Here is an 18,761-nt window from a genome sequence, read left to right as displayed (position 1 = left end):
TCGCAGGGCTCTGGCGAAATGAACAAACGCAGTCGTCTGGCAAAAAAGTTAAACATGGCTCAACGTTTGCCGTGACATAATGCAATGTCTTCTGGCAACAGATAGCACTGCACTGGCCAAAACAAATAAGTGCAAGCACACATTCCTGGTCGATTCTATTGTTTACCTTGAGATCATCGAGATGGAGGATGAAACTATTTGTAATAAACGGGTTGTGAAATCCTGTCTTAGAATATTAAAAACGGAGTTTCTGCATTAGATAAGCTTTCAAACTCATGGATTTATTACTCAAAGAGTATTCTGTCTTCTCACTTTTTCCTATAGCAACAAGTACACACCAACACAGACCCTTTGTCATTTTTAAGGCAGTGCTGTTTATTTATTATCTGAATGCTTGTGCAGAGAAATAGAGAGACAAACCAGATGAGCATAAGTATTAGACAATTTGAAATTTTGTGCTGACGACGACACTTCTGGAAAAGTCAGGGGGATTACCAACATCTGTAAGATTTATCCTCTGGGGACCATGAAATGTCTGTACAAAATTTTGCAATCTATCTGATATTTGTTGAGATAATTCAGTCTGGACCAAAGTGGTGAACCCACTGACACTGACATCCTTAGAGCATGGCTAAAAATCAAAGCAATGTCACAACAGACATTTACACAACTGTATTCTCTGTAATACTGCGTAGAGTTGCAAACTTATTCCAACTCAACTGAATGACAGGCCAAAAATATGCCAACTTAGAGACAGTTGACTGCAAACACTGTCTCATGACCTACTATTTAAAGGGTAGTTTCTTACAACATCACCGGTGCCTGTTACAGCATACACCAGTGATATTCACTTACTTTCTTGGAGGAATGTACACTAATACAGAATAAACTGTCCTAAGAGAAGGGAGTAACTCATTACTCATACTATAAAACATGATTATTTTTTAACAGTGATTTGTAAGACCAGCATATTATGGTCCTATTTTAGAAAGCGGCATATTATGCTCCAACGGGTCGTTCTGGAGCGCAGGTACAAACGAGCTTTGCAGTCATTGCATTTGGAGGAGTTGTTGTTTAGCACTATTTAACCAAAATGTTTAAGGCACACAAACACCAGCAGTCTAGTAAAACTTTAGCTTCTCCTCTCGTTCCTTCTTACTGCCTCTCCCTCTCCTGTCTGTCTCTCTGTCTCTCCCCACTGGGCTCTATCTAATAAAGCAGAAATGCCAGCGAAATAATCTTCAAAACATTTTAGTCTATATGTGCTCTGTACTCCAGAAGATATCTCCGCGCAGCCCTGTGCCATCCCAGTAGACAGATTAGAGCATCTTATTGTCTCCCAGCCATTAGCAGCGGGGAGGGAGAACGAGAGATTATGATGAGGGGATTATACTGGCACAAAGACTTCTCCCTCTAATGGCCTAATCTCGTATTCTGCTGACCTCCCCTGACCTCTTCACACGGCTCCCCACAAATCAGCTCAAAACAAAGACTCAACAGTGTTTTTTGGCCTTTAGTTCACATCCTTTTGTTTGGTTTTTCATTTTTCCTCTTGTGTTTTTTTTTGAGGCTTTGTTTATTTTCCTTTCAGTACTAAATTAATTAAACAGAAATGCGTCATCTTTTGCAATTTTCTATGGACTTCTGAGCGTGAATGGTTGCTGATAGTACATGTGTAGCAGCAAATATCTGTTTTTTCCTGATTGTGGATGCTCTGTATCCGTTCACATAAGCTCATTGGAAACAGCAAATGATCACAACTAAATTAAAACTTAACACTAATGACAAATACATTAATCTCATTCACTACTAACGTCTTACTTCAACACTTTGTTCTCGTTCAGACTTCAATTTCAGCTGCACTCCTTGGTATCTATTTAGCTTCCCCCTGTTGGTTTTAGTTGAGTTCATTTCAGTTCGGTGTGTCAGTACGCCCACACCACAGAAGTTGAGAGCGACTGATTGCATTCGGTTTCTTCAAACAGTCAGTCGCAGTCTTCACTAAAACTTTCACATTCGCTTCACACTCAGATAGGGCTACTGTTTGAAACTAAACACGTTTCCTGCAATGTCCTTGTCCTCACCCTGCTTAGCTTTTAGCTTTGCGTCAGCCCGTATCCTTCCTCTCGACATGTCCTGAACAAACAAAGTAATCACGGTCTCCGCTGTACATGTGTGTTGTCACATAGAGCTTTCTAAGACATGTAGGACTGACAAATAGGAGTTCTTAAATTACTTTAGATGAAATATAAAGAATAAATAGGAATTAAGTTCCCTAAACTTTCTATGTTTAACTAAATTTGAGCATGAGGACATTTAGTAGTAGACATTCATTTCATATATACCTTAAACGAGTGAATCAGAGACTGAATCCAAACAAAAAAATGAACTGTTTAGCAGTGTGTGGATGGACTACATAGGCTGGTTGTTTTCTGTTTGTTTTGAGTTATACAGCTACTCGTGTTGTTGCTGTTTGCTCTGATTCAATGGGAAGTTGAAAGATATACAGTGATAAAACTCTTTGTTGTGTTGAATTGAGTTTCATATCATCATTGTGAGCTGGGATGAGATTTCGGGAATTAGGAGTACCATTGTGTATTGAAAGTTTGAGATCATATCTATAAAAACATGCTAACAAAAATAACATCACCAAGAACTTCACCAAACTCTTGCTGTATGAATTTTATTTTTACTGGATAAATAATAGAACCCAGCTTTCCTGAATTTTACTAGACGTTTCCTCGCCATCCATTACGACATCTTACTCATGTACAGTATACAACAATATCCTGTGACTGGATTATTTCTGTGATGACGAATCCATTGGGGGCATTTTCCCTAAAAGGGCATTTTTTAAAAACAACCTTTCCTCCTTCAAAGGCCAACGTCTTACTCCTCCCCTTCTATCAGCAACAGGAAGCATAAACACAATGCCTCTGGGAAATGCCGCCGGGTTTGTTAATTAAGGGTCATCATTAGTAAGTGGACACACCCTTCCTGCTATTCAGCAACTGTAGCTGACTGCATGTCTCAGTTTATAACTTTTCTATGTGACGTTCATTGTTCTGGACATTCGTCTGCTGTCTCACTTTGTCTGTCCTTCACCTGTCTGTCTTTCACTCATTGTTATGGTTTCTCCGTCTCTTACTGTCTCACTCTCTCTCTCTCTCTCTCTCTGTCTGTCCACCTATTTCTTGTTCGTTCTGTCAATCGTTTGACAATTTCTCTCGTTCTCTCTTGTTGAATCTATCCAGGTGAAAACTGCATCTTGTTTTTCACAGTCTATTTCTGTCTCCTGTCTATCATTCCTCCCTTTTTTTTTTCTCCTTTTCTCACCTTTTTTTTCATCACCTCTCTTCCTTTTCATCCCCGTCACTCTCTCTCCCTCACCTTGAGAGCAGATTTAGCACCTCATGTGATGGTGTGGAGGATGAACGAGCCCACAAACGTAGTTTAACAACTTTTATAGTCGCAATTTAACTCGCAGTTTAATTCTGAATCATTATGATAGAAGAATCAGAACATGGTAAATGATGTATGTTGAGGAGGAGATAGTATGTAACAGTTTTCATTTATGCCTGTCATGTTCGTTTATGCTGGAAGTTGTCAGTCTTACGATAATCAACTTTTTAATTCACTTCTCAACTGAAAGTTTCATGCATACAAATCTCACTTTAGGATACACAAAAGTTATTTACCACATCATTTATCAAAGGCATTTTTCAGCAGTATGGAGAATAAATAAACATCCAGGAATATCTGTAATTACATCTGTACATTGTCTGCAGGCAAGGGAGTGTGTGTGAGTGTGTCGGAGAAGCAGAAACAGACAGACGCAGAGATACAGTTGTCATTCTACGGGATGTTTTGTGACTGGCAGACAGGTCTGACCTAGTTTCAGTCTACCAAAGGCTAAAGCGCAGAAACGAGTCAACAAGACTTCATAATCCTGGCGGACGCCAAAAGGTCGTTGAAGTTCACGCTAAAGTCTTGTTGTGTCGCTTCTGTGCTTTAAAGACAGAAGTATGAATCAGTTTCGGTGGGATAAAGGATGTATTGCTCTTTTGTCCATAATGTGGTGTTTGGCACCTCTTCTTCTGTCTTCGACACATAAACTGAAGTAACAAGGAGTAACATATTTTGTTTTTACTTCTCCACTGCAAGTTTGCATCATTCACAAGAAGTGTGATATTAAATTTATCTCTTTATTATCTTTTTAAATGTTTTTAAAAAAAAGTGACTCAGTGATCGCAAAGTCATCTGCTAACTGACCATTTCCCACCTGACACCTAAATAATAAGAATTTGAGGGTACAAGACTAGTCTGGTTCCAGATCTTCTCATCGCTGCTCATATCTCAGACTTGTTTCTCATTTCAAATACCTCTGCTATTTTGCTCGTTAACTGTTTCCCCAGTTGGAAATACAACTGAGCCAATCAGCGTTATGTGTTCAGCATTTCGAATTGGGACAAAAGAACCAGAAAAATGGTGACATGTTGATTAACTGCAGCAATAAATGTTGTAAATTGACTCTGAAATAGCAACTCTTTAAAAAACAGCATATATTGAAAATCTTTAATTGCTTAACTGCTTCAAGCAACACCTACCACAGCTGAAAATAACATCCGTTGGATGGATACATCACTCACTTGTGACTGATTACAGCAAAATAACAACTCATTCAAAATAGAAAACAGTTTACATCAGAAAGGCAAACAATAATAAGGTGAAACAAAATTGTAATTTAGTTTGATTATGAGCGAGTCTGAACACTTCCAGAGCAAAATATCTCAAAAATATCACTACAATAACTTGCCAGATTGCTTTCATGTTGCATTTCCTGCATTTCCCCTGAAGGTGATTCTTCCTTAGTGACTCCTCAAAACGTTCCTCTAACAGCATGTTAAAGGATCAATATTTTTGTTATGGTCAACAAATCTCGTGTGCAGAGCCAAACCAACAATTAACTCATCCTACTTATAAGTATTGTGTGTGTATCCACAGTCTGATATATCTTGTTCCTCTGTGCTGTAGACCTCTGATGTTGTCCAAAAACTAAACTTACAAACACATCAATGAGCCACAGCCACACTGCTGCGCTGGGTGACATGTTTATTCACCCTGAAGAGTTTTGGTATGTTAGGTTGTTCAGAAACGGCTCCAAAGACTAATAACAGTGATCACATTTTCAGTCTCCAGAGAGTAGTTCTGTGTAAAGCAGACGCCATTGAACATGTGCAGGAATGCAGTGTTGTGTTTACAGTGCTTCACTAGCTTGTTGTGCTACATAGCACACATGAAAATCTAGTGGGCAGTTCACCATGAAAGATGTTGAGCACTTTCACGCTCCGTAGAAGATCAATACTACCTATTTTGGACACTCTGTCAGCTTTTCCTTCAGCTCTTTGTACACAAGATATCTACAGGTTAGATTGCCATGAAATTGTTTTAAGGATATCCTTTGTCCCCAGAGGGTGGTCACATGACTCTCTCTGTGTACCCTAATATCAAAATTTACACTTGTACAAAAGTAAAGCCTTCTGCATACTGTAACAGACTGACTGCAGTGACTCCTCAGAGGAAGAACCTGTTTACGTTTGGTTATTCCATTATCTGGTTTGTAGATCCAACCTGAGGTCAGTTTTGACATTTTTCAGGCTTTAGGCTTTAAGAACATCAAGACCATGATGATGTTTTTCATGTTCATCAGTTTTTTATTATGAACACATCAGCCCTTTGTTGAAAAAAAGGCACAGGCAGCACTTTCAAAGCAACACGTCCTCATAATTAAAAGGCTACATAGGTCGACTGTACCAGCAATCTAGAACGACCTATAGGAGCATTTTCTAATGTGTCGCCTCTATTGATGTTTTCCAAAACCGTTACAAATCACTGTAAAAAAAATAATGATGTTTTATGGTGCGACAACGCTGTGGTTACGGTCTAGTTAGACCAAAAACCAAAACTACTTGGTTAGAGTTGGGAAAGATCATGGTTTGGGTTAAAATGATCACTTGAAACATGGTGTGGGTTAAAGTAACTACGTTCTTAAATTTAGGCAACCTTTGTCATCATGGCAACAGTAAACACAGCGACAATCGTAGTTACAGTTTTTAAAAAACTCTCCCGACTCGCGGTTGGAAACCAGAAGCGAACGGCGGTGTCCTGCAGCTAAGTCCACTTTTTGCCATCCATGTATCAATCTATCCATCCACCCAACCCGCCACCTCTTAATATGGACATTCGTCACCATCTGAACTGCGTCACTTCTCTAGGTCATAATTACTACGGTCATTACATGGCTAAAACATAACTGTAGGTCATTTTTGCCGGCTGAATTTTTGACCCATACTGATGTTTTTCTTGTGAGGATGGGCCGTATCAGAGCTTCATATCTGTGACATTTGACTTGTGAATAGTCTGTTGTCTGTTGTTGAGATTAAAACAGGTTTAATCACAGAGCAGCTTCCAACAATCTGTCTGCCAGCAAGTAACACTAGGAACCACTATTACTCCCTCACACACACACACACGCACACACACACACACACACTGTGTCCTCACTGACACCCTTGTCATGTCACAGGGTGTATTCATGCTCTGATTGGTGTTCACGCATTCGCTAGTTAATTCTATTTTCTTTCACAATCAGACAAATCAAATCTGATCACAGCGAACAGATTATGAACGATGTCGGCCAACTTTAAAACTGACAGTAATGACCAACAGTAATCTGAAAATAATTTAGAGCCTAGCGTGTTATGCACATTGGTTTCGGCTCAGCTGTCAGATTCGGTCTTAGCTGAAGGCGAAACCTCCAACTACACCACCTCCAATAGTGGAAATGGTAACAGAGCCTAATTATGGGGACTGAGATTTCCTGTTCATATTAAAAATGCTGTGAATGATCATATAATGTATGTACATATTATTAAAATAAATATACTGCTGATGATTTCCTTAAAAAGCCTCCATTTTCAACCAGAAACATCACTACTGCAGGTGGAGTTGATTGGCTCTCACTAATAAATACATGTTTAAATCGGTCCAATCAGGCCAGTTTGTACCATTTGCCAGCTGTGCACCACTTAGGGCAGCCTTCAGGTGCATCACTAGATTTCCTATAATTTAAAAAAATATATTTGTCCTTTTGTTTTCCTACAAACCTTGATTATTTTTTGATGCATACACATTTTTCATGTTGTTGAATATACAGAAAAACTCTCTGGACGACTGAATATCTATCGATCCATTCCTTGGAATTGATTTTAAAACACTGCAATAGAGAATTAAAGGTTGTTCAAATACAAGGTAAAATATGGTTTATTATGTAAAATGTAGAGCACAGGTCAGTCACTGAAAATAAAATCCTAACTGGGTCTTTCAGTAGTAATCAGTGACTTGCAGCTGAGCTAACATCGCCACAGCTGGACAGCTTGTCAACCACTCTGACATATATCTGAATGAATGAATGGCTCTAATCATGAATCTTGTGTGTGTGCATGTGTGTGTGTGCACAATTGTGTATGTGTGTGTGTGTGTGTGGTAGGGTGAAGTCTCCCAGATGGCACCCAAAGGATTTTCCCTGATAGTTCCCTCTCCAGGAATTAGACCACTGGGTTTAGTTGCATCAACGGCTTTCGCCGTAACAACCAAATCAAATCACCTCTGTCGCTCGGGGCCATGGATCCAGACCCACAAAGAAAATCCACCGCTCGCTGCCCAGTAACAATTCCCACACAGTACACGGAGTAGACAGAATAACAGAAACACTTAGCGTTGTAATGGAATTCAGGACAACTACACCACAAAGTACAGCCTCAGAAATGATCTAGAAAACCTCTCAAACCTGCTCTCAACAAAAACATCATCTTGTAAAGTGTTATTTTGTCTACCTATTCATGTGGTATAAACTGTTGAGGAATGAAGAGTCTCATCTCAAAATGTGGGAAATCATCAGCTCACAAAATGACACCCCTCAACTGACAAGATCTTTGCTACTCTGGAAATGAATAAATGCTCTCATCAATACTTTACAGTCACACCAACTTGACGTGAACTTGACAGTTTGTGTTTTTTTCTGTCTCTCTCTCTAAGGAATTCCTCAAAATGAACAGCTGAAGACCACCTAGTGGATTTAGTTTCCTTCTTAATTTTTTTTTTCCCCTGCTCTGTTCGCAGATCATCCTGTAACATCTTAACACTCACAACCGTCTGTCTTCAGGACTATCCAGCCTCGCGGGGGGGGGGGGGGGGGGGGTAGAAACAGCGCTCAATTACAGCATTCAAATCTACAACGAGCTGTCGGAGATCATTGGCATAACATATGCGAACAGTGACGGGGGTCGACAGAATGTCCTTAAAGGGGGTTATAACCATCATTTCAAGTTATTTCTGTACCTTCTCTCAGACAGTTTGACTGAGTGTTTCACCCTGGAGTCACTGTGAAAGTAGCCTGGAGCGTTTTTCAAAGGATCTGTGTTACATTTTCTGGATAGGCTTCTACTTTCCAATCCCAAAGAAATTAACGTATTCACACCCTGCTCTGGAAAAACATTTAAATCTCTAGGTGAATGTTTCTTTCTGTTTCGCACGCACTTGCCATCTATTCGCACACACATTCACACTTGCGTAATCCTTCTTTCTTTTATCATTTTCCCAAACCCCCAGGATAAAAACTGAAAACTTACCACAGAAATGGAAAGTCCGAGGATCAGACCTGTGTTTTTTGGTCCAAAAAAACGAAGCCCAAATCCTTCAAGGTGTGCTGTCTCGCTCACTCAAACTGGGGTTATTCTTCACTAATTTGGCAGGTTTTGGTAGAAATTAGTGGCTGGTAGGTGGTTGTCTCCTCAACAGAGAGTATAACCACCTACTGAATCAACTATCCCTCGCTCTTGCGCTCTCTTCTCCTGTGAGCTGGTTTCCACAGTGTAAAAAGAGAGCAGCAGGTGTTGTTGTACAGGCAGGGATTTCTCTCTCTCTCTCTCTCTCTTTCTCTCTCTCTCTCTTGATTTTTTACCAGGTTCTCAATACAAATCCTTTTCTAGACTGTGGACCAGAGAATAAAGTATATGATGATGGATTTATCCTGGAGCTGGATTTCCAAAGAAAAACTCTTTGAGAGTTTATTTCCACTTATTGTTCCATTTGTTGTTGTGGAAATTTCAGTTGTCTCTTCCTCTGTAAAGTTTTTCACCCCAAAATGTCTTTATCGTCCTGTTTTCCCTCCTCAGGTTGTCGATGTTTTTTCCTCAGGTGAGAATCCAACAGGTTCTCTTTTCTTCCTCCTGTCTCTGATGTGGTTTTCTCAGCGGCCAAAAGTGGTGAACCACAGTTTCCGACCGCAGTTCTCTCTCTCTCACACAGGTCACTGCCCACTTCCTCTTCCTGTTATTGTGGTCAATCTTCTTTGCTGCTACCGCTCCTTTTCCTGCCCTGGAGTGGAAATAAATGGAGACTGTTGAAGGGACAGAAAAAGAGAGAGAGGCAGAGAACCAGAGAGGGAGCACCACATATGTCAAAACAGCTCAAAGACGCTCGGAGAGGCAGAGAAAGCAGCCGGCTCATGTTCATGAAGCAGATGGAGTGAGTGTGTGAGGGAGAAGGAGGGAGAGGGAGGGTGATGGAGAGTAAGGTGAGAGAGGCGTTACTTCTCAGCCCCTTCTCGGAGAGAGAGAGAGAGAGAGACGGAGAGTGGGGGAGAGATTTATTATTCATGTGTGTGAGATAAGGATTAAGTTAAACAGGTTATTGGGGATAATCCTCAGAGATTTCCCCACATGAGGCTAGTAAATATTTCAGAGGGCTGACTTCGGCGGGTGAGTGTGTGTGTGTGTGTGTCTATCTGACAGAGAGATCTTGTCTAAGCTGGTAAATGAGATGAGAAGGACGCCCCGCCACACACACACACACACAAACACACTTCATTTATCTCACCACCCCCTTCTCCTCTCTTTAGGTGAGGGGGGGGGAGGGGGTGGGGGGTCGGTCGTCAGTAATTTGGCGAATTGGACAGGAAAGCCGGCTGTGTGTTTTTACAAACCTCTCCTGTGGCAACAGCGGTTCATTTCCATCACTCCCTCCCTCTCTTCTCTCAGTCTCTCCCTCCCTCTTTCTTCTCACTCTCTCTCTCTGTTTGCTCTTCTCTCTCTTGTTATTTGCAGTTTCACTTCAGTTCTACATACAATAATGTCATCACAGCTGGGAGCGGTATTACCAGAGCATCCACATGACAAAAATCAACATTTACTTTGAATCCCGCTCACTTATTGTAGTACAGTACCAGACGAAAGTTTCTCATTCAAGGGAATGTGAAGGCGTGTCCAAACTTTTGACTGGTACTGTAGCTGTGTATGTGTGTGTGTGTGTGTGTGTGTGTGCGTGTGCGTGTGTGTGTGTGTGTGATCTCTCTTTCTTTCAGTGGTGTGATTGGTCCGAGCCATGGCTGTATGCAAAATGTACATTATTTTTCCTAAAGCCCTCCACTGTGGTTAAGGGTAGGTTTAGAAAACTAAAACTATTACTGAACTAATCACAGGAAGGGTTGGTAGCAACAAGCATGTTTTTTTATCCAACCGCCCACTTTTAGTCTGGTTCGAAGTCTCTGCGTCGCTGCAAACATCTCCAGTTTCTTCAACAATTCAAATAGGTGTGATGAGCCCGTTGAAGACCGTTTCCACCAGTTGGAGAAATAGTAGACCAATCAGAGCTTAGTGGGCCGGATTAAATATCATCCTCCCACTTCAGTCGCGTTCAGACTGACGTGTGAAAAAATACAGCCTTCTCATTAATTTTAATGGAGCCAGTGAGTTGACGCAGCGGGAGGGCTTGACACAACAGCACAAGGTCCTCCGGGAAAAAAGTTGAACCGAGCTCAACTTTTGCCGCAACGCAACGAAAAAGATAAAACAGTTACCGACGCGATAGCTTCCCAGAGTTGTAAAATTCCTGCCTGTGAGAATTACAAACTGCTGTTCTGTGTTTTGGCGCCTGACAAGCCTTTGAAGCTCATTATTCTATAGCTTTAACGCAGGGCTGTGTTTGTTCTGAATGCAACTTTAGCTAGCTAGCTACCTAATCCTTAATATCTCAATCCCAATATTTAGCTATCACTGTAAAAAAACAAAAGTTACACTAAGCACTACTACAGTGGCAAATGCTACTATATGTCGACTGAAATGACATCAGTGGGATGGAAACGTCACTTGCTATTTGGAAAAAAAAGAGCAAAATAATCCCCTCACCCAAACCTCAAGCACAGTAAGGATGCCAACGCAAAGAGACCTGGTTCAGCTTTTGCCACGGTGCAATGTGACATCCCCCCAGAAATCCCCCCCGACAAACAAATACATGCAAGTGCACATTCCTGTTAGATCAGATGACTTTCTAATAGGAGTCCTACTGTTTACCTTGCAGTTATCAAGACGGACATATAATTAACACCATGATAATTAGTCAGAGTTCCTGTCTAAAACTTTTAAGAACAGCTGTGTTCTTACTAGTATGAGTTTTTTTAGCATCTTTAAATTCAGGGATCTGTTACTCAAAACGCCTTTCCTGGATCATATTTCATCGTTTCAGAGTTTTGAGGTGTTTTAACATCATGCCGCTGTCTTTGTCTGTCACTGTCTGTCCACTGTCTGCCTTTCTGCTTTTGAGAGACAACGAACGATCACATTTTTTCAAGAACCACAGGAGGTTGTTGTCAGAGGTCTTTTTTAGGCGAGCGAACAAACGACCAATGCTGTCGTTTTTTTCTGGTGAGGAGAGTTTTTCTTCTTCTCGCTTCTCTCTCTTTTCTCTGCTTGTATGCATTGCTTTGAACCTTTTACTCTTTTCACTGTGTGTCTGAATGTGTGTGTGTGTGTGTGTGTGTGTGTAAGTGTCATTTTAAACAGATAAAGAACCTCGTGAGTTGGATGACAGTTACACACCAGAGAGAGAGAGAGAGAGAGAGAAAGCATGAATGGCAGAGACTTAATGTATTTTTTAAATCTTTCACCCACTATTATTCTTCAGTAATTAATTAATAGACTGTGTGAATTTGTGTATCTGAATGTGTGTATGTTCTGTGTACGTTACTTAGTGTGAAACCCTTTTGTGAGTGTTATTAATATTTTGAAAATCACCTTAAAATTGAGTTAAATTTGTATCAAATTGAATAGAGCGGAGGCAGTAATGTAAGTACTTGAAAGAGAGAAAGGGAACAGGAGGGGGAATAAAAGAGAAGAAGAGTTCACCCTCATGTCGGCTGTCAGTTTTCTTTCAGTAAACCAGGCGACGTGTACATGAATGACGGTTGTCCCGCGAACAAACAAACAAAACATCACAAATATGATAGAAACTCTCTTGTTTACACATCGCTTTTCCTCTCCCCCTTCTGTGTCGCTCTGTCATTCTGTCTTTTCAAAAATCCTCATGCTCTTGGCCTACTTTCCTAAAAAAAAAAAAAAAAAAAAGACACTTTTCGCACTAGAAATTGCATCCTCGCTCCGCTCATGACATGTAAGGAAACGGGTGATATTCTGCCACTGGTGGTTTGACTGGAGGAAGACCACTGGGAGCTTAACATCAAGGGCTGGAGGACTGAGAGAGAGAGACGGCAAGAAGAAAAAAAAAAGAATCAGAGAGAGAAAGAGAGAGGCAAATGTCTAACATGACAGATTTTTTTTTTTAAGTGCTATATCGGCCTAAAGGGTCGTCTTTCATCAGTAACACCTACACTGCTTTTGCCATAAGCACATTCAGGGGTTAACACTGTTGCAAACACTGCTATAGTACAAAGGTGGGTCATATTGGATTGAAACTCCACGTTGCTCTGAAAACCTACATATCAAATTGAAGTGCTAATTGATGGAAAGCATCGTATTAAAGCTGATTTTAAGAGCGAACGAGGGTTGAAGTTTCTAATTTTAAAGACTCAGTTCACCCAAATATGAGAGAAACATACAGTATGTCTCCACATACCAATACAACAGAGGTAAATTTGTGGCACTCAAAGTATTTCAGACTAAACTGTGTCTTTCTAGAAACAATAAGGTACTCTACAGTCTCTTTGCATGTTTTAAGGAGAGAAAAATCCCAATAAAAAGTGCGACAATGTCTCTGCAAACACGTTCACTTGAGCTTTTCAAATGTCATTTTTTAATGCTCTGAGCGCCACTGACCTTTGAGTGAACTGACCTTTTCAAGCTTCTTGTGATTACTTATTCATTGTAAAGTATTGGCTTCTTAGTTTTAACAGTTGGCTCCTATAGGATGTAACAAAGACTTTACCTTCACTAAAGATGCTTCAGAATAGCAAATTCTGATCCGTGTTGCACTGGATGGTTCAAGAAATGTACCGCACCAGAAATGATGCATTTTTTGTGTTTTAATGAACGAATGGATGTTGCTGTAAGGATAAGGACTCAGCATTTTTGTTTAATTCTGTCCATATAAGCTTCTTTTGTTTAAAAAATACACTTCCAACAGGACATTGGATACAATTTTTAGTTTATATGCAGTTTTTAAATCGACAAAGACAAAGAAGCAATGATTCAAATTTTGTTTTATTTGTTGAAAAAAATGTTTACCAAAGATTATAACCTGGTCTTAGTCGAGTCCTTTGTAGAGTCTAACTTGGTGCTTAAAGAGGGAGCATGAATATGAGTAGACGGGATCTCACATTTAATTGGATAATGGTTGTGTGATGAAATTAAATGTAATTTAGTTAAATACTGTTCAATGAAAGCATTGTTTGTTCATTTTTAATGAGCTTACAGTGTGAAACAAGTAACAGAGGTTATTATGAGCAATTTAAGAGATGAATATCTGTTCTTTTTAACCTTTTCGAGCTTCCTTTTCTCCATTCCCGTGTCCTGACCAATCCCGACTTAATTCAGTTTAATCATAGGGTGTGGAGCGGTGGAGATATACAAATATCTCCATATGCTCCAACACTGTGTTGACTTTCATTATTTTTAAATCGTACTGAATATTTTTCTTTCCTTATTGCTTTTGGAGATTGGGAATAAATGTCTGCCTGTTTTTCTGAAGCCTTGAGACCAGCGGTGTGTTTTGTGTTTTTTGTCCCCCTCACCCTTTCATCACAACAACTTCTACCTCCATGCTACCTTTCGTTGCCACAATTACCATTCTGCGCATTGTTATCTGCATGCAGCAGGCAGTACATACTTGTGAAATCAAAAGAGCAACAGACTGCAGTTGTGAAATCTGACCTTCTGTCAGGAGATTAGCTTGCTGGACAACCTTCTCATTAAAGGACCACATCACAGTTTTACTGTATCTCAATCAATTCCCCCATAGATCGAAGATAGCATTATATACACCGTTAAATTTAGCGACTATTGTCAAATATTTGTTCCCCGCCTAATCCTCTATCTGATGTCGCAGTCATAAGATGAAGAGTAGCAAGAAAAGCTACAGTTTTCTGGTTTTAGATTCTTACTTTAGCTCCCCTTTTTCCAAATCTCACAGTCTTATCTGGTAAAGAGAATGATTACAGGTCTTGGGGCTGAAATGAGTCTTTCTTGCTGCCGTTTGGTCGGTGCTTGCATCATCATGTGTAGGATTTTGGGTGGTGAACAGAGGCTGCCAACATGTTACAGAGAGTATTGACAAGTGCAGTGGAGTATAAAGGCATGTCATGATATGACACAAGCATAGAGATAAGGTTGAAAAACTGTGAAGTGTTTCTTTAAATGATGAAAAGAGGCACCAGAATCCTCTATGTGTCCTTTTTTTTTTTAATTACTTTATTGCAGGTTTTTACATTTCAAGTTGTCAGTTTCGTCACTTGTTTCTTTCATCCTGCCACTTTTATACATTTTTACTATGGGCATAACCGAAGAAATGAAAGAAAAATAGAAAAGGGGGAAAAAATCTATGTGTCCTCGGTAGATCATTTGATCAAATGCTTCAGCTAACCTGTACTGTTAGCACTCAATTTCACGTATAACAGGGAACGTGAACACACTTGTGAAAAGTAGGCTACACCCAAATAAAGTTTCACCATGAAACCACGAGCATTTAACATCAAAATTTTTTAAATATTATTCATGCACAGATTACACTTTCTCCTCGCAATACTCTGCTTAAGTCTCATATGAATAGACAGAAATAAGTCTTCAGTCTTTATACAACTTTTCAGAATACTGTACACCCGCCTCGCACAGTATCAGGCCTGTAAGAACAATGTTTCAATGCTTATTACTGCTCAAGCTGATCAGTAAACAAATCGAGCGTGTATTTTCAGACATGATTCATTAGTCACGCTGCAGCACATTTGTTAATCGCCTCGCCACCACATAAAAGGCTGCTAGAGAAGCTTTATGTAAATGACAGTTAGTACATTTCACCATAGTGATCAAACACTCTCACTCCGTTGTTGCATCAGAAGCACCATTCATTTCCTATAAAAAAAAAAAGCTACATTTCCCTTATTATTTCAGTTGTTGTGCATTTGGGTCAACAACACTGGAATTTTATATAGAATTCAACATATACATACCAGGGGTGCGCCCGAATACAAATACGTTATTCGGGAAAGCACAAATAGTGGGTTTTATACAAATATTTGTTTCATACAAATATTTTAAAAATTATTTGTTAGGGGTTTTTCCCCAGAGATAAAGTTGAGCTACTGACACAAGCAAAGTGCTCTTAAAGCCTCTCCATAACCTGCTTTTCCCCTTTTCCTTTCCACAAAGTTAGGTTGTAAAAAATAGGCAATAAATGAAGAGTTAAAAGCAATAATTGCCTTTGAAGTTCCTCCCTACACGTTACATACTGTGCTGTCTCTGTGTTATGGGTGTAAAAATAGATAGGTCTGACTGCAATGAGGCGATGAGTAAAGTTTTAGCTCAGTAATCATAATAATTTTCTAAAATTAAAAGTGTCATAAAAACAAAAACAGGATTTTTAAGCCTCTTTCCACTTTTATTCAAATACAAATACAGATACAAATAATTTTGCTGCCTCAACAAATACAGATACAAATACAAATACTGGGATCTCTGCACATCCCTAATACATACATATATCTTGAGTAGAGATATAAAAATAGCCAATATTATGTTTTGTTTATTAAAGTCTAATTGAAATTTGAATTCTCCTCACTTTTTGTGCAAGAAAATACAAACTACAATGATACCACAGCTGTTGTGAATATTTTTACATTTTTCAAAAGAAGCTAAATCTGGTTTTTAGACATTTTTCTGGAAATATCATTTTAAACCTGTCAGGAGGCAAGAGCTGGCATTGGTTGGAGCTGTCAAATTTCATGATGCGGAACTGACCAGAGCACAATATATCCCACGTTAATACAAGATGTTTCAGTTTCTTTCAAAGTTATCTGTCAATTAACGATTTAAACCGTCTGTTGTTCACAGTTTCCAAAGGTTTGTGCTGTTAAGTTTGTTCCAGTCTGGAAATGGAAGCTTCGACTCCCAGTGTATCAAGCTTAGATTGCAAACATTACTGTACTTCAGAGAGGCGTCTCTCTGTCTCTCTTTCATGCGTCAAGATGTGGTGATGCAAAATGACCAGACTCACAGCAACAGATAGTCCTTCATAAGTAACACGAATCGAAGAACGACACGGAGTAACGTATGGAGTCACACAGGGAGCGACGGCAAACAACATCAATCAGATATAGATTTGCTATTGATCTCCACAGACAGGAATACATATTTTCCTCTGCACCACCGTCGTCCTTTTCTTGTTTTTCTCAGCTAAAATTACACAGAACACAATAGAAAGACAGAAACCGGCATACAGTAAGCCCCCTATAAAAACGCTCTTCTTTCTTTATAGTGACTCTGGCCCAGGATGAATCTGTTGCTGCTAAAATATTATCTAAGTGTGCCAGTAAACTCAAGTCGCTGTCTCGCAGAACAAGGCTGCTCGACTTTTCAGTTTAGAAAACTTCTCTTGTCATCATTGACACAGTGTCTTTTTGATTATGCGTGTTGTGCTTGTTACAGTGGTTTGACAGCTAAACTTAGGAACAAACTGCAGGTGATGCGGTGATGATTCTCCAGAAAAATGATATACATGAGGATAATGAAGTGTAAACGTCTCTACTGTTGCTTTCTGGCACCTGTTCTAGTTCTCTGGTTAGCCGTAGTTTATTATTTGAGTTGTTGACTGAAATTACCTACAAACTTGAGTCAAGAACAGATGTCATGATATGAAGGCTCAGTTCAGCAGGAGGTCTTATTTACAGACTAGGAATAAAAGCCAAAAACAAACTCAGTGTTCTGATGCTGGCGGCTGATTTGACACAGCAGGTGATGTTTTGTTTTCTGTAGACTATGTGAGTTTAAATTTGAAGTAAAATTCTGATGCTTTGCACTCTGAAAATGTTGTGAAAATGGAGTCAAGGTAAACAAAGAAAAAAAAGCCCAACTCTCCGATGGCCTCGGTTAAAAAAAAACGTCATTTCAGCTTTAACCAGCTTGAGTTGTTATGGCACACAGATCCGGAGAGATGGGACATTAACCCCCGCTGTGTGTGCGTGTGTGTGTGTGTGTGTGTGTGTGAATACTTTTGTTTGACTATACAATGCTTGCTTACATGTGTGTGTATCTACCATTTTGTGTGTGTGTGTTGTGTTGTGTTGTGTAAATAGACAAAGATCCCCGAGGACAAATGATGAGGAGATGATATCTTGTGAAGTGTGCCCTTTAAAAATAGCAGGGTCGCTGTCAACATTACTCGGCTTTAGATGAGCTCTCTGTCTCTGTCTGTGTGTGTGTGTGTGTGTGTATATATGTGTGTGTGTGTGTGTGTGTGTGTGTGTGTACTCCTGCATGCCACCATGATCTATGTGTGCATCATTATGTGTGTGTGTGTGAGCACATGCGTTTCTCCACTGTATTTGACTGAGTTTTCTGTGTGTGTGCGCAGACAAGTAAACAAGTAATAGCTATTAAGATCTGTCTTCATGCATGACTGAGCTCTACATGCCCTGTGTGTATACTGTATGTGTGTGTGTGTGGTTCAGGTATTCCTCACGTTGTGGGGACGCAAATCTGTTTAAACAGTCGCATTGTGGGGACTCGCCTCCCTTATGGGGACAAAAAGCAAGTCCCCTTAATGTAAAATCATTAATTTTAGGGTGAAGACTTGGTTTAAAGTTAAGGTTAGTTTAGGGTTATGTTAAGGTTAGGGTAAGGGTTAGGGTTAGGCATGTGGTGGTTATGGTTAAGGTTAGGATAAGTCTCCAGGAAATGAATACAAGTCAATGTAATGTCCTCTGAAGTGATAGAAACACGACTGTATGTGTGTGTGTGTGTCTGCAGAGAGGTATGAGGTGCATTTAACCAGAGCTCCTATGACTGATGTACATGGTAATGTGAAATACTGCCTCAGGGTAACACAGACACAGAGAAACAGAGAGAGAGAGAGAGGGGGGGGGGAGTGGGGGGGTTGGGAAGTGCAATAAAAGAGGAGGATGTTGAGACAAAGAAGCAGTATAAAACAAATTATCATTTATATGTTAGTATAAATCTAATATCGCTCCTCTGTGATCTGACGTCCTCACCGTTCGCTTCACGTTGCTATAAGGCCACGTTCATGTCATACTGTGTGAGATGGATGATAGAGATGAGAAAGAGCGCCGAGAGTTCACGTCATCTGATAGCTCGAGAAGGCTGCGTGAGGATATAAAATACTGTGCATTGACAAATTTACATGATATACATTAAGTGAGTATAAAGTTGAGTGTAATTTTCATTGAACGACAGACTTTGGCT

The 18,761-nt window shown here is 39.9% G+C and overlaps 1 protein-coding gene across 1 annotated transcript in view; it reads right to left on the bottom strand.

The window, feature by feature from the left end:
• cdh5 (cadherin 5) overlaps positions 1–9,319 on the bottom strand; it is a 36,504-nt gene extending 27,185 nt beyond the window's left edge. Inside the window, exon 1 of the mRNA XM_067610694.1 lies at positions 8,691–9,319. The gene's annotated coding sequence lies outside the window, so the exon portion shown is untranslated. The remainder of the gene's footprint in view (positions 1–8,690) is intronic.
• Between the last annotated feature and the right edge of the window lie 9,442 nt (positions 9,320–18,761).

This window comes from Thunnus thynnus, chromosome 14 (genome assembly GCF_963924715.1).
Source record: "Thunnus thynnus chromosome 14, fThuThy2.1, whole genome shotgun sequence".
Taxonomy (NCBI): Eukaryota; Metazoa; Chordata; class Actinopteri; order Scombriformes; family Scombridae; genus Thunnus; species Thunnus thynnus.
The sequence above is the reverse complement of the archived record's forward strand: the minus strand, read 5'-3'. Positions and strand labels throughout refer to the sequence as shown.